The sequence below is a fragment of the Narcine bancroftii genome, chromosome 1 (assembly GCF_036971445.1).
Source record: "Narcine bancroftii isolate sNarBan1 chromosome 1, sNarBan1.hap1, whole genome shotgun sequence".
NCBI lineage: Eukaryota > Metazoa > Chordata > Chondrichthyes > Torpediniformes > Narcinidae > Narcine > Narcine bancroftii.
This window is the reverse complement of record NC_091469.1, coordinates 458,295,902-458,309,145: the sequence shown is the minus strand read 5'-3', so window position 1 is coordinate 458,309,145 and position 13,244 is coordinate 458,295,902. Positions and strand designations below refer to the sequence as shown.

General features: G+C 42.0%; 1 protein-coding gene across 1 annotated transcript in view; it reads right to left on the bottom strand.

The window, feature by feature from the left end:
* The window catches only part of malrd1 (MAM and LDL receptor class A domain containing 1), a 318,021-nt gene that overhangs the window by 77,844 nt on the left and 226,933 nt on the right, over positions 1–13,244 (bottom strand). The window lies entirely within an intron of this gene.

Genomic DNA, 13,244 nt, shown 5'->3' with positions numbered 1-13,244 from the left:
GCTCATTTGGTAATATTCTGAAAACGGCAGTTGGTACAAGGATAGGTGGAGGAGCAGGTAGCGTTAAGGAAACAAGGAGGCTGCACAAGGTCTTAGGAAGATTAGGTGAATGGGCAGAGAAGTGGCAAATGAAATATAATCTCAGAAAGTGCACAGTCGTGCACTTTAGTAGAAAAAAATAAATGGGCAGATTAGTTTTTAAATGGGGAGAAAACTGAAAATACCCAGACGCAAAACAAACTGGGAGTCCTCGTGCAGGATAGCCTGAAGGTAAACATGTATGGTGGTGAAGAAGGTGAATGCAATGCTGGCATTCATTTCAAGAGGAATAGAATATAAGAGCAGGAATGTGATGTTGAGGCTTCATAAGGCACCAGTGAGACCTCACTTGGAGTATTTTGAGCAGCTTTGGGCTTCGCATTCAAGAAAGGATGTGCTAACATTGGAGGGGGTTCAGATGAACTTCACAAAGATGATTCCAGGAATGAAAGTTTTATCATATGATGAATGTTTGAACAGCTCTTGACCTGTACTCATTGGAATTTAGGTTGAATCTTGTTGAGACATTTTGAATATTGAAAGGCAAGGAGAGAATCGATGTAGAAACGTTGTTTCCAAAGGTGGGAGAGTTTAGGACAGGAGGACACAACTTCAGGAGTGAAGGGTATCCACTTAGAACAGAGAAGCAGTGGAATTTCTTTACGTGGTAAATCTGTGGAATTTGTTGGCACAGGTGGTTGTGGAGCATAGATCCTATGGTGTAGTGATAGGTTTGTGGTCGGTGGGTTATGCAGCAAACAAAAGAAAAAAAACACAGAAGCTGTGAATGAGTTGAACCAACCAACTGACTTTACTGGAACTCTCCGAGAGCTTAGCAGCATCACTCCCGTGATCCTTTTTGGCCCCTCCTACTGGGAACCATTGTGACGTCAGCCAAGTGCAAGGCTTCATCTCTGTGACCTGGTTCACTGCAGGTTCTTGATCAGCCAGGGCATCAAAGTTATGGGGAGAAGGCCAGGGAGTGGGGCTGAGTAGGAAAATGGATCAGCTCATGATTAAATGGCAGGGCAAATTTGATGGGCTGTATAGCCTATTTCTGTTCTAATGGTCTTAATTTCATACACAAATAACAAGCATCTAGTTCTGTGTCCAAGATGTGACTGGTATAATATGTGTAAAGAGACTAAATGTAAATGATGAGAATATGCCGTCGGAATTCAAAGTGCTTTGTGCATATAACAGTACAATGGTGTGGGGAGGATGCTTTCAATTGAGTCAATTTCAAGGCTATCAATATTCCTCGGTACTGAGTTACACAATCTCTAAAGTTCTGCAGCAAACAACATATCCATCCTTCTTCTCTGAGACTTTCACTCATGTATTATTCCAATGGCATTATATAAATAAACATGACCCCAAGAAAACAGCACAGTAGGGACTGGTATTCCCACTCTGCCATAATTACAGTAGTCACAAGGCAAAACCAATCACACCTTTTATCTCATGTGTGAACAGATGGATGCATCACGAAATAGTTCACTGCGCAATAATTCAGTGACTTCCAAACCATCTCTGCAATACAAATCAGCGAAATGAAATGGGGCTACACATTGGACTGCTGTCTCATTTCCAGCTTCTTGTTGATCCTCGAAGACAACATGTCCTCTGGAGCTCAATAACCTCTATGACCTTTTACTCTTGTTAACTCAAGAAATGCTAATTCTTACACTGTATCAGAAATCAACAGTTCAAATCCCTATTCAGATATTCATCAAAGAATACATGAGGTGCAACTGTGAATATTGGCTCATTTAAGTATAAATTCCATGGCATGATTTGAAGTCAGGCAAAGAGGTTTTAATGAACAATAATTAATCCCCAACTCACTCTCCTCACCTCATAAAGTCATAGAGTTCTGCATCATGCAAAAAGGCCCTGTAATGCGCATCGAAAGAACCAAAGAGTTGTTGATCCAAACCAAGGCTTTTATTAACTAGAAGACTGTAGGTCAACCAGTCCAGAATGACATGGTCTGGCTAGGAACAACCCTTTAAGACCTGCCAGTAGGTGTGTCTTTTCTTTTTCTTTGGCTTGGCTTCGCGGACGAAGATTTATGGAGGGGGTAAAAAGTCCACGTCAGCTGCAGGCTCGTTTGTGGCTGACAAGTCCGATGCGGGACAGGCAGACACGGTTGCAGCGGTTGCAGGGGAAAATTGGTGGGTTGGGGTTGGGTGTTGGGTTTTTCCTCCTTTGCCTTTTGTCAGTGAGGTGGGCTCTGCGGTCTTCTTCAAAGGAGGTTGCTGCCCGCCAAACTGTGAGGCGCCAAGATGCATGGTTTGAGGCGTTATCAGCCCACTGGCGGTGGTCAATGTGGCAGGCACCAAGAGATTTCTTTAGGCAGTCCTTGTACCTTTTCTTTGGTGCACCTCTGTCACGGTGGCCAGTGGAGAGCTCGCCATAGAACACGATCTTGGGAAGGCGATGGTCCTCCATTCTGGAGACGTGACCCATCCAGCGCAGCTGGATCTTCAGCAGCGTGGACTCGATGCTGTCGACCTCTGCCATCTCGATTACTTCGACGTTAGGGATGAAAGCGCTCCAATGGATGTTGAGGATGGAGCGGAGACAACGCTGGTGGAAGCGTTCTAGGAGCCGTAGGTGGTGCCGGTAGAGGACCCATGATTCGGAGCTGAACAGGAGTGTGGGTATGACAACGGCTCTGTATACGCTTATCTTTGTGAGGTTTTTCAGTTGGTTGTTTTTCCAGACTCTTTTGTGTAGTCTTCCAAAGGCGCTATTTGCCTTGGCGAGTCTGTTGTCTATCTCATTGTCGATCCTTGCATCTGATGAAATGGTGCAGCCGAGATAGGTAAACTGGTTGACCGTTTTGAGTTTTGTGTGCCCGATGGAGATGTGGGGGGGCTGGTAGTCATGGTGGGGAGCTGGCTGATGGAGGACCTCAGTTTTCTTCAGGCTGACTTCCAGGCCAAACATTTTGGCAGTTTCCGCAAAGCAGGACGTCAAGCGCTGAAGAGCTGGCTCTGAATGGGCAACTAAAGCGGCATCATCTGCAAAGAGTAGTTCACGGACAAGTTTCTCTTGTGTCTTGGTGTGAGCTTGCAGGCGCCTCAGATTGAAGAGACTGCCATCCGTGCGGTACCGGATGTAAACAGCGTCTTCATTGTTGGGGTCTTTCATGGCTTGGTTCAGCATCATGCTGAAGAAGATTGAAAAGAGGGTGTGTCTACGCTCTCAGCTAATCACAGTCATCCTACACTACCATCTGTACATCTGTACATATACACATTGGTGATAGAATCTGAACTATCACAGGCCCTTTGGCCCATGTGGAATAAACTAGTACCATTTTCCTATTTCAGCCCAGATCCCACTAAAAACCTTTGTATCCATATCTGTGCAATGATGTCTTTTGAATGTAACAATTATCCTTGCTTGCCGATGGTGAGCAGGGCTCCAGAAGGGCTTTAGATATTAACACTTTCGATCTTATATCGGGGTTCAGTACTAGAGGCCGAGGAGGATCATTTGGATGCCTGGAGCTTGAGTTCGCCACTGGAACAGACTGGAAGGTCATGCAGCTATGGAGGTGATAGGAGTGGAGGAGGCGGTGGCCTCGGAGGAAATGGTGGGAGCCGTGGACACTATAGGTCTCTGAAGGGACCCTCTTCTGCTTCTCGTTCTCTTTATGGTTAGGACATTTCACTGATGGCATCTCTGTGCGCTTTTACGAGCATTGAAATGCCAACAAATTTGGTGTAAGTTATGTTTCTGACAATAAAGCAACTTTGAACCTTGATCTTTGCTTCATTTGGCAGCTTGCTGCCCTTTTGAATCTTTCCCCTCTCACTCTCTAGTTTTAGATTCCCCTACTCTGGGAAATATGCTGATCTCATCTGTGCCCCTCATGATTTTATAAACCTCTGTTAGGTCCCATCCTTACACTTCTGCATCCCAGAGAGAAATGTCTCAGCCTATGTATCGACTCCTTATGATTCATGCACCTGATAATCTGAATACTTATGTTGCTGATCATGTTATCACCTTGTTATGTCTCCCCACACAATAGGAATTCCATTTTCGAAAGGATTTTGCACATTTGAGGAGGTTCTGAACACCTGAAAATTGTAAAATAAATGTAATTTTCCCATATCGTGCTGCAAGTGCTGAGATCACTTGAAAACCCAAAGAGCAGAAAATATTGTATTCCACAAGGATGTATAAGTAGAATTTAGCAATATTTTAATTTAATGCCTCTGAATCTGGTTGGTATTTTTGTGGATGGCAGAATCAGAATCACTGAAGTTAGGAATAGGCGTCCAATATTAATGCTCTCTGTTTCAAAAAATATAATTGCATAAATCTGGTATGAAATTGGAAACCCTGGAAAACCGTAATCTGGCCATTCTTTCTTTAGCTAACTTGCACCTTGCAGTGTAGCCTCTATATTTCAGTTCATGAAGTCTTCTGCAGAGAATAATTATTGTCATATCCACACCTGTACTTCCGAAGAGTGTTTCTGATCTGTTAGACATACTTTGGGGTATTTTTCTTCATTATGATGAGAATTCTTCTGTCATCAGCTGTGCAGGTCTTCCTTGGAATACCAGACCTTTCTGATTACGGAGTTCACCAGCACTCTCTTTCTTCTGAATGATGTTCCAAATTGTTGTTTTTGGTCATCCTAAGGTTTGGGTGATGTCTGTTACTGTTTTATTCTTGTTTTTCAGACTTTAATTGCCATAACTCTGGTCCTCATGTTGAAAAATGGCAACTACAGACTCCAAAGTTGATCAAAAGCAAGCCAAGCTCTCTTATATATGCTCCAATGAAGCAATGAAACATATCTGAGTATTCAAAAACACCTATGAAGCCAAATGACCCAAACATTATGGTCCCCTGAAATGAGGGAACTAGGTATAAAAAGTGTTGTAATTTCTACATGGTCAAACCAATATGCGCACAAATAACCTTGAATAAACTCTGGAATGTCCACTTTAATTACATGTGAATTGTTGAAGTATAAATTTAAAACTGTGAGGCACGGGGGAAAGTAAAGGAAAAAAAAGTGTATTTTACCCAAACATTATGTGCAACATTTTACACTTGTCAAAATTAAGTTCCATTGGCGCATCTACCCAATTAATCTAGACCCTGTCCTTCCTCACTCAGCATAGCACATCCACAAATGTATTAATCATGTTAACTACATTGTCACCCAAATTGTTAATATAGATAAGAAACAATGACTCCTGTGCCACATTACTAGTCAGTGGCCTCCAATCAGTAATGCTGCCCTTCCCAACCACATTCTGCCTCCTTCCACTGAACTAATTTTCAATCCAATTGGTCAGTGCCCCTTGGATCCCATGTGATTTAACCTTCTAGACTAACCTACCTTGCGGGTCCTTGTCAAAGGCCTTGCTGACGTCCATGCACACAATGTCCCTGCTCTCATCAATCTCTTTGCTAACTCTTTAGAAAACTGTCTAAATTGTTAGACATGATCTGCCAAGCATAAAGCTAACCCCAGTCAGCCCCTGCTTATCCAAATGCTTGTAGGTCCTGTACCTCAGAATCTCCTACAGCAGTTTTCCAACCACTGATGTCAAGGTAACTGGCCTATAGTTTCCTAGCCTGTCTTTGTCACTCTTTTTAAATAATAGCACAACATTAGATACCCTACAGTCTTCCAGCACTTTATCCAAGGCCAAAAAGTTGTAAGTAAACTCTTGCTGTCTCACATTTAAAAGCATCCCACTTCTCAGCTGTTCCCCTTATCTGAAAACTTCTTTTTCCAATTAACCTCTGCAGGTTGGTCTAAAATTAGCCTTGGTCCAATTAAGGTTACAATAAGATACAGATTTTGAAATTGGAAGATAGCGCTCAACATGGTTGAATGAACAGGAGAAACATTGTCAAAATATTGAGAAGGAGATAGCTTTTGGATGGAAGAAATAAGAGTGGCAAAGGTACACTTTGGAATTATGGGAAAGACAATTTTAGCATGTTTTCATACATTTTTTTGAATGTGGCAGGACAGGTTAATAAAATGCATCACTTTCAGGGTACATAAGAGAAAAGCCAGGAAGAGTTGGTCAACTTATGCACAGTTATTTGGGTACTATCTCTCATTATTGCATATCATGTTTTATAAAGGACCTGCTCTTCAAATGTTTTCATGGAAACTCAATGGACAGAATGCAAATAATCAGAAAGTGAATGGATAAGGGGATGGTGAAAGAATACACTACTCGAGGGATTTCCAGGATGCATTTTACTGAGGCTGGAGTGTCCAGAGGAAGTGTCTGAGCTGATGCTGGAGATGATACATACTTCAAAATTGTTCTCACATTTTAGTGTAGATATCTGGACTGTTCCATGCAACTCTCTATTACTAGGCAGTAGTGCAGACTAGAGGAAAAAACTTCTGTGACAGATTATGTTGTGTTTGTATTGTATATGTTTTTGGGAGATAAATTAGGGCAGGTTTTTTTTAGTGCAGGTCGCATACAAACACTTCAAAACAGATTTTATTTACAATACTGGAGCTCTGCTCCTGGGGGTATTTGCAAAAACTTTGGGGAGTGCCCAAAAGACTTCACTAATGGATTGTTGTTTTGAAAAGCAACAGATGAAAGAGATCAGAGGAGTATTTCGGAGCTGCAGATTGTCTGTGAGTGCAGCTTGTTGTTCTATGAGGGTCATGTGGTTTTTGCAAGCAGAGAGAGTTGAACAGCTTTTTCTCAGAGAGAGAGAGAGAGAGAGAGAGAGAGAGAGAGATCAGTTCTGCATTGCTACAGTCAGCAGCAGCAACTGGGACTGGAACAGGACAAGCTGACAAGCTTGTGGAAAACCCCATTTGGAAGATGGGTTGTGAGTGCTTAGTTCAGCCTGGTCAAAGCACTTGTGATTCATACAAAAGGTGAGGACTAGTTGTCTAATGTTTCACTTGAGATAAGGGAAACGAAAAGGAACAATGTGCTTGGGCACCAGCCTACATTTCGTACATACATGAAAGAAAGTGGTTATCATCTGGAAAGCCCTGATGGGGCAAGTTTCTTTGGCAAGACACTGAAGTGGCTGATTAAAAGGAATCAGTTGTGGGTGTTCAGCAAACAAAATATCTCTCTCTGAAAACCGACAAGAACCTTCCTGAACTATAACCATTTACCTTTCAAGCACCAAAGCCTGGTGAACTTTATAAATGCTAAATTCTGTGCACAGTATAAGAATTACCTCCAACCAGTGAACTTGGAGGAATGAGAAATGAGATTGGACTGTGAATCAAAGAACATTTCTGAACTTACACACATATTACATACACCTGTGCTTAGAATTAGAAGGGGTTTAAGTTTGATTAGTTCAGTTAATATTGATAAGTTAAAGTGTGATCCTGTTTTCATGTTTAAAGATAATTAAAAGCAACTTTTGTTTAAGTAACCATTTGTCTTGGTGAATATCTATTGCTGATGGGTTTTGGGGTCCTCTGGGCCCGTAACACTTCTAACCCAGCAAAAGCTCAATCATCTTTGGGCATATTTTGAGTAATGGGTCCAAATATTGTTGATTAAGTGTTGGATATTCACACAAAATTCCTGGACTTTGAAGGACATGTCCAGAGCAGTTCTTGTTTCTGCAGGGCCGAACATCCAGGTACTACCATTTGACTAAACACAGAATTGCCAGAAATACTCAGCTGGTCAGGGAGTACTTGTAGAAATAGAGACAGAGTTAATGTCTCAGGCCAAAAAATTCAACTCTCTGCTGTTAATTACCTGACCCTTAACTTTGCAGGTGTCCCACCAAAGAAAATTGTGATATGAGAGTAAAACATGAAAACCTGCCAACATCCTGATTAAAGTAAAAACACAAGTTTGGGGTAACTCAGCAAATCAAACAGTGCACTTTATATAGCAAAAATAAAGATACAAAACCAATGCTTTAGGCCTGAGCCCTTGAACAAAATATGGTCCAAAATGTAGGTAGGCATCTGAACAAAATGGTGGGAGGGAGGGCGGGCAGGAGGAGGAGTACAGTCCCACAGGTGGGAGGGGATAGGTCAATAAGGGAGGCAAGGCACACTAGCAAATGATAGAAGTTGAAAGTATGTACGAAATGTAGGCTGGTGCCCAAGCACATTGTTGGGAGAAGGGGAGTGAGATGAGCCAGGTGCCCGAACAGTGGGGGGAGGGACGGGGGAGGAACCAGGTGCCAAAACAATAGGAGAAGGGCTGGGGGGGGGGGACAGGCTTTCTTGGGACTGTGCTTCTCCTCCAACTCCTCCCACCACTGAATTCAGGCATCTGCCTACATTTTGCTTCCTCAAAACATCGGTTAGATATCTTCAGCTTTGCTGTATAAAGTACAATGCTGAGTTCCTCCAGCTTTGAGCTTTTACAAATTCAGAGATTGTCATCAAGCTATATGGTATGTTATGTATCAGAATCCATTGAAAGAAACAAATTAATTGTCAACCAATAATGTTGTGCTTTAGAATTAGCAAAGAGTAATTCCCATTGGCCAGTATACAATTGTATTCAGACATTAACAAGATGCAGTAAAATGGTCAAGTTGCTCAGGTATTTTTAATACAATTTTGTCCTAATGACTTGCTTTCAATAAAAATTCAGTATCCAGAAAACACTTGTCAGTCATTGTACCAAAGCTAAGGGCTGAAAAACTAATATGCAGAATTTCATGTTTGGTCCCGTTCACTGAGAGTTTGGCTGTTTCAGAATTTTGGAAGGGATGTTTTGATCGACTTACCAATGATTGGAATTTTTTATCCCATTCATTACAATAAGTTGATATTTCAAAACAGCCTGCAGGAAAACTGCAGTCAGGAAGTATTTTAATTATCAATTATTTCAACATAAAAAAGTCTAATTGAGTTGTGATGTCCTAACTAGATCCATGATTGATTAGATCATTTCTGCTTTGTCTTTTTTTTGAATTGAATGTTAAATAGGACAAAAGCATAGCAAACATGTTGGGAGGGAAATCAAAGGGTAAGTAAAATAATTTCCTTCAGATTGCCTCTTTAATAGGTCTACAAGTTAATAAGTAAAACTACAAATAAAATTCCCAAGCTTTCTCACCCCATGCTTCACTTTTTATTTCAGAGCCTTTAGCAACAAATCCATCACTAAGCCCACTTTCACTCAATAAATCACATCTTGTTTGTTCAGTGCTCCTCATGCCACATTTCGTCATGGTGCCTATTTTTCTCCTGGACATATGTTGATGAAACAATGCACCAAAGGGCTGGAGAAACTCAGCAGGTGATATAGCATCCACAGGAAGTAAAAGGTGATCAATGTTTCAGACCTGGGCCCCTTTTCTAGCTTTAACAAAGTTACATGAAAGCAAGTGGTTGGGCTGAAACTCCAAAAGCCTGACTTCAGATGTAGAACTTTCACTTGCTTTGAGGATGTGGCACCCACTGCAATTTTCCAATTTAGAGAACCAGAGGCGTAGAATCAGTGTGAACACGTGATGGATAGGCAGAGTTCTGATGCAACAGTGGGATATGTATCTCACTGGTATTTCTGGCAGGATTTGGACCGCTACTTGCTCTTAAAGAGGTAATGCTGAATTGGATTCTTGAAACCCTCTAGTGAGGTTATTCTCAAGGTGTAGCTGTGGATAGACTTTTTCCATTGAGGATAGGGGAGATTCAAATAAGTTCTAAAGTACAAACCAGCAACACTAAATAACCTGTATATTACAAATCCAAAATGATGTTGTGGTGGTACACCACCGGCCTACTGCAGGGGGCAACCTCTGTACCTGCAGGAGAGTATGGGGGAACAAGACAACACCCGGTCGGCTGTCAATCAGCCGATCTGAATGGATCGAGCCCCACCTGGTTGGGTGTCAATCACATATCGGGATATAAGCCTGAGCCGGCCCTCCGAAGACTCACTCAGAGTTTACAGCAGTACAACCAGCCCTGCTCTGTGGACGTCTTTGCCGATTAAAGCCTGTTGTACAGTCTCTTCAGTTTTGTGTGTTTGCTTCTGTCTAACAGTGCACCACAGATGTATAATTTGAAGATGGTATGTACTTTCTTGGTATGGTCCTACTAGGCTGTATTGAGAAGGACTGCTGTAGTGCATTTTGTAGATGGTACAAATTGCAACCGAGTTTCAGGAAAGAGTGAACGTGAAGTATCCTGGACAGACTGCACATTGTTCAAGCCAATATCAATATGCTTGATTGTGAGACTTTTCTCATTTTCAATTCACAAAATAAACAATAAAAGGGAGTTTGAAATAAAGGAATATTTTCCATGAGATTAAACAAGAAAGTTGGCAGATGCTGGGCTCAAGAGCCACACACAAGTGTACTGGAGAAGCTCAGCAGGTTACGCAGCATCCATAGGAAGTAAAAGGTAACCTACAATTTAGGTCTTAGCCCTTTGGCAGGAATACAGAACACAGGTCAATGGCTGAATACAATGACAGCAGGTAGTTGGGGAAAAGGAGATCGGAGGAAATAACAGGTAAGAGGTTATAGGTAGAACAGGTGGGAGGTTAAACATATATCCATATAGCAATTAACATCATGGAAATAGGCCATCACAACCCTTCTTGTCCGTGCCAAAACACTCCATACCTTTCACATCCATATGCCCATCCAAATTTTTCTCCAAAGATAGTATTGTACCTGCCTCCACCACCTCCAGCAGAAGCTCATTCCACACAGATTCCATTCTCTGAGTAAAGAAGCTTCCCCTTGTGTTGCACCTAAACTTTTGCCCCCTAACTCTCAGCCCATGTTCTCTAATTTGAATCTCCCCTATGCTCAATGGAAAGAAGTCTATCCACGGTTACTCGATCTATTGTGATGGAATATTTGGGAATGTTTTTGGGAGATAAATTGGTAAAATTAGATATGGTTACATGCATACACACACACACTTTAAAACAGATCTTCTTTGAAATACTGAAGAATTCATATTCAGTGACTTTACAGAAACTATGGAGAGTGCTATGCACATTTCACAAGTAGGTGGTAATTGAAACGATGTCATGAAATGAATGGACTATTGTCTTGAAAGAACAACCAGAGCCAGGTTGTCTGGTTTGGAACTTTTTGCAAGGCTTTTGACCTCTCTGCAAAATGCTCACTCAGAGGTCACTGTTTACCTAAAACAACAGATGGACCAGAAGACTGAATCCTATTATTTGCTGGAGAAGATCAGGGGTTTTGCAAGTGAAAAAGAGAAGGACATGCTGCTGGCAGTTTGAATCTCAGATAGAGAGAGAGAGACAGAAGGGAGTCTTTGACTGTGTGTGACACAGAAAGTTGTAATAAGCCAGGAGAAGCATGTTGGAACTAAATCAGAAGCTGCAGAGTGGCAGATGGCTGGAAATGCTATCTGTCTCATGTTTTTCTTAGAATAAGTGGAACAGAAAGGAAATCTGTGATAGCCTGAAAGAAAGAGGTTATCATCTGGAGAACCCTGATGGGGCAAGTTTCATCAGCAAGACATTGAGATGACTAATGGTGGTACCTCAGTTGTGGAAATCCTGGAACAACACATCTCTCTCTACAAACCTACAAGAACCTTCCTGAGCAATAAACAATAATCTTTCGAGCATCAAAGGCTGGTGAACTTTATACATGTTAAATTCTATGCACAGTATAAGAATTGCATGCAACCAGTGAACTTGAAAGAATGAGAAGTGAGATTGAACTGTGAACCAAAGAGCTTTTCTTAAGTTTACACACACATTACATACATGTGCGGTTAGAATTAGAAGGGGATTAAGTTGGGTTAGTTAAGTTAATAGTAATAAGTTAAAGTATGATTCTGTTTTCATGTTTAAAGATAATTTAAAAAATAACTTTTGTTTTAGTAACCATTTGTCATGGTGAATATCTATTGCTGCTGGGCTTTGGGCCTTTTTTGGCCTCGTAACATTTTCCCCCTAAAAATTTTAAAGACCTCTATCAAATCCCCTCCTCAGCCTTCTACGCTCCAAGATATAAAGAAATAACTTGTTTAACCTTTCTCTATAACTTAGGTATCATTCTGGTGAATCTTCTCTGTTCTCTCTCTATGCTGTTTACATCCTTTCTATAATTTGATGACCAGAACTGAACAAAAAAATTCCAAATTTGACCTCAACAATGCCATGTACAATTTTAATATTACCTCCCGACTCTTATACTCTATGCTCTGATTTATAAAGGCCAGCATTCAAAAGGCCTTCTTCACTACCCTATTCACCTGAGATTCCACTTTTAGAGAATTGTGTACCATTATTCCTAGATCTTTCTATTCAATTGCATTCTATAACATCCTACCATTCACCATGCATGTCCTATTTTGATTAGTCTTACCAGAATGTAGCACCTTGTACTTGTCAGCATTAAGCTCCATTCACTAACTTTTAGCCCATTCTTTTAACTTGCCCAAATCTCTCTGCAGGATTTGAAAACCTTCCTCGCTATCCATAAAGCCACCTATTTTAAGGCTTCTTCAAGTGCATTCTCTGCCAAGAATCCATCTGCAGAAGCAGAAGCGGATCTTGGAATTGCTGTTCAGGTGGCAGTGCTAAAAGCACAGCACTGGCCACCTGAAGGGACAGCTGCACTGGATGCGCCTCTGAGTGCACTCTGGCTCCTGTCCCTTTGGGATGTCAGATTTGGGATGACTGACTGTCAGAGCTGGGACAGCCGGCGCGGGCTATCAGCGTAGGAACATCCCGCGTGGGACGTCCCCACACTGATACTGCTGCCCAGCTCTCCCAACACCCCAACATGCGTCCCCACATTGTGGGCACTTCCCCTGCCCTGATGTCCCATGCCCCGTGTCATAAGCTGATTAAGGACAGTCAGCAAGGATTGATGCATAGTAGGTCATGTGTAACAAATCTTGTAGAGTTTTATTTTGAGGAAGTTACCAAGAAGGTTAATGAGGGAAAGGCTGTGGATGCTGTTTATATGGACTTTAGTAAGCCCTGATGTCTCACGCCGGGGGGCAGGTGCAGCTGGGAGGGGAGCTGTCAGGCGCTCGCCAGCTGACTGTCATCCCCTTAGCAGCCGTTTTCAGGTGGCTGTATTCATGTGCAGAGGGGACCTCAGTGCTCTGGTGATTATTCCTCCCGGAGGATGGTTACAAATCTTGCCTCGCAGGCGCCTCCAGCGCTTTCAAGTGGCCTCCTGACAGCTGCCTTTAGTATCATCTGCATACTTACTAACCCAATTTACCA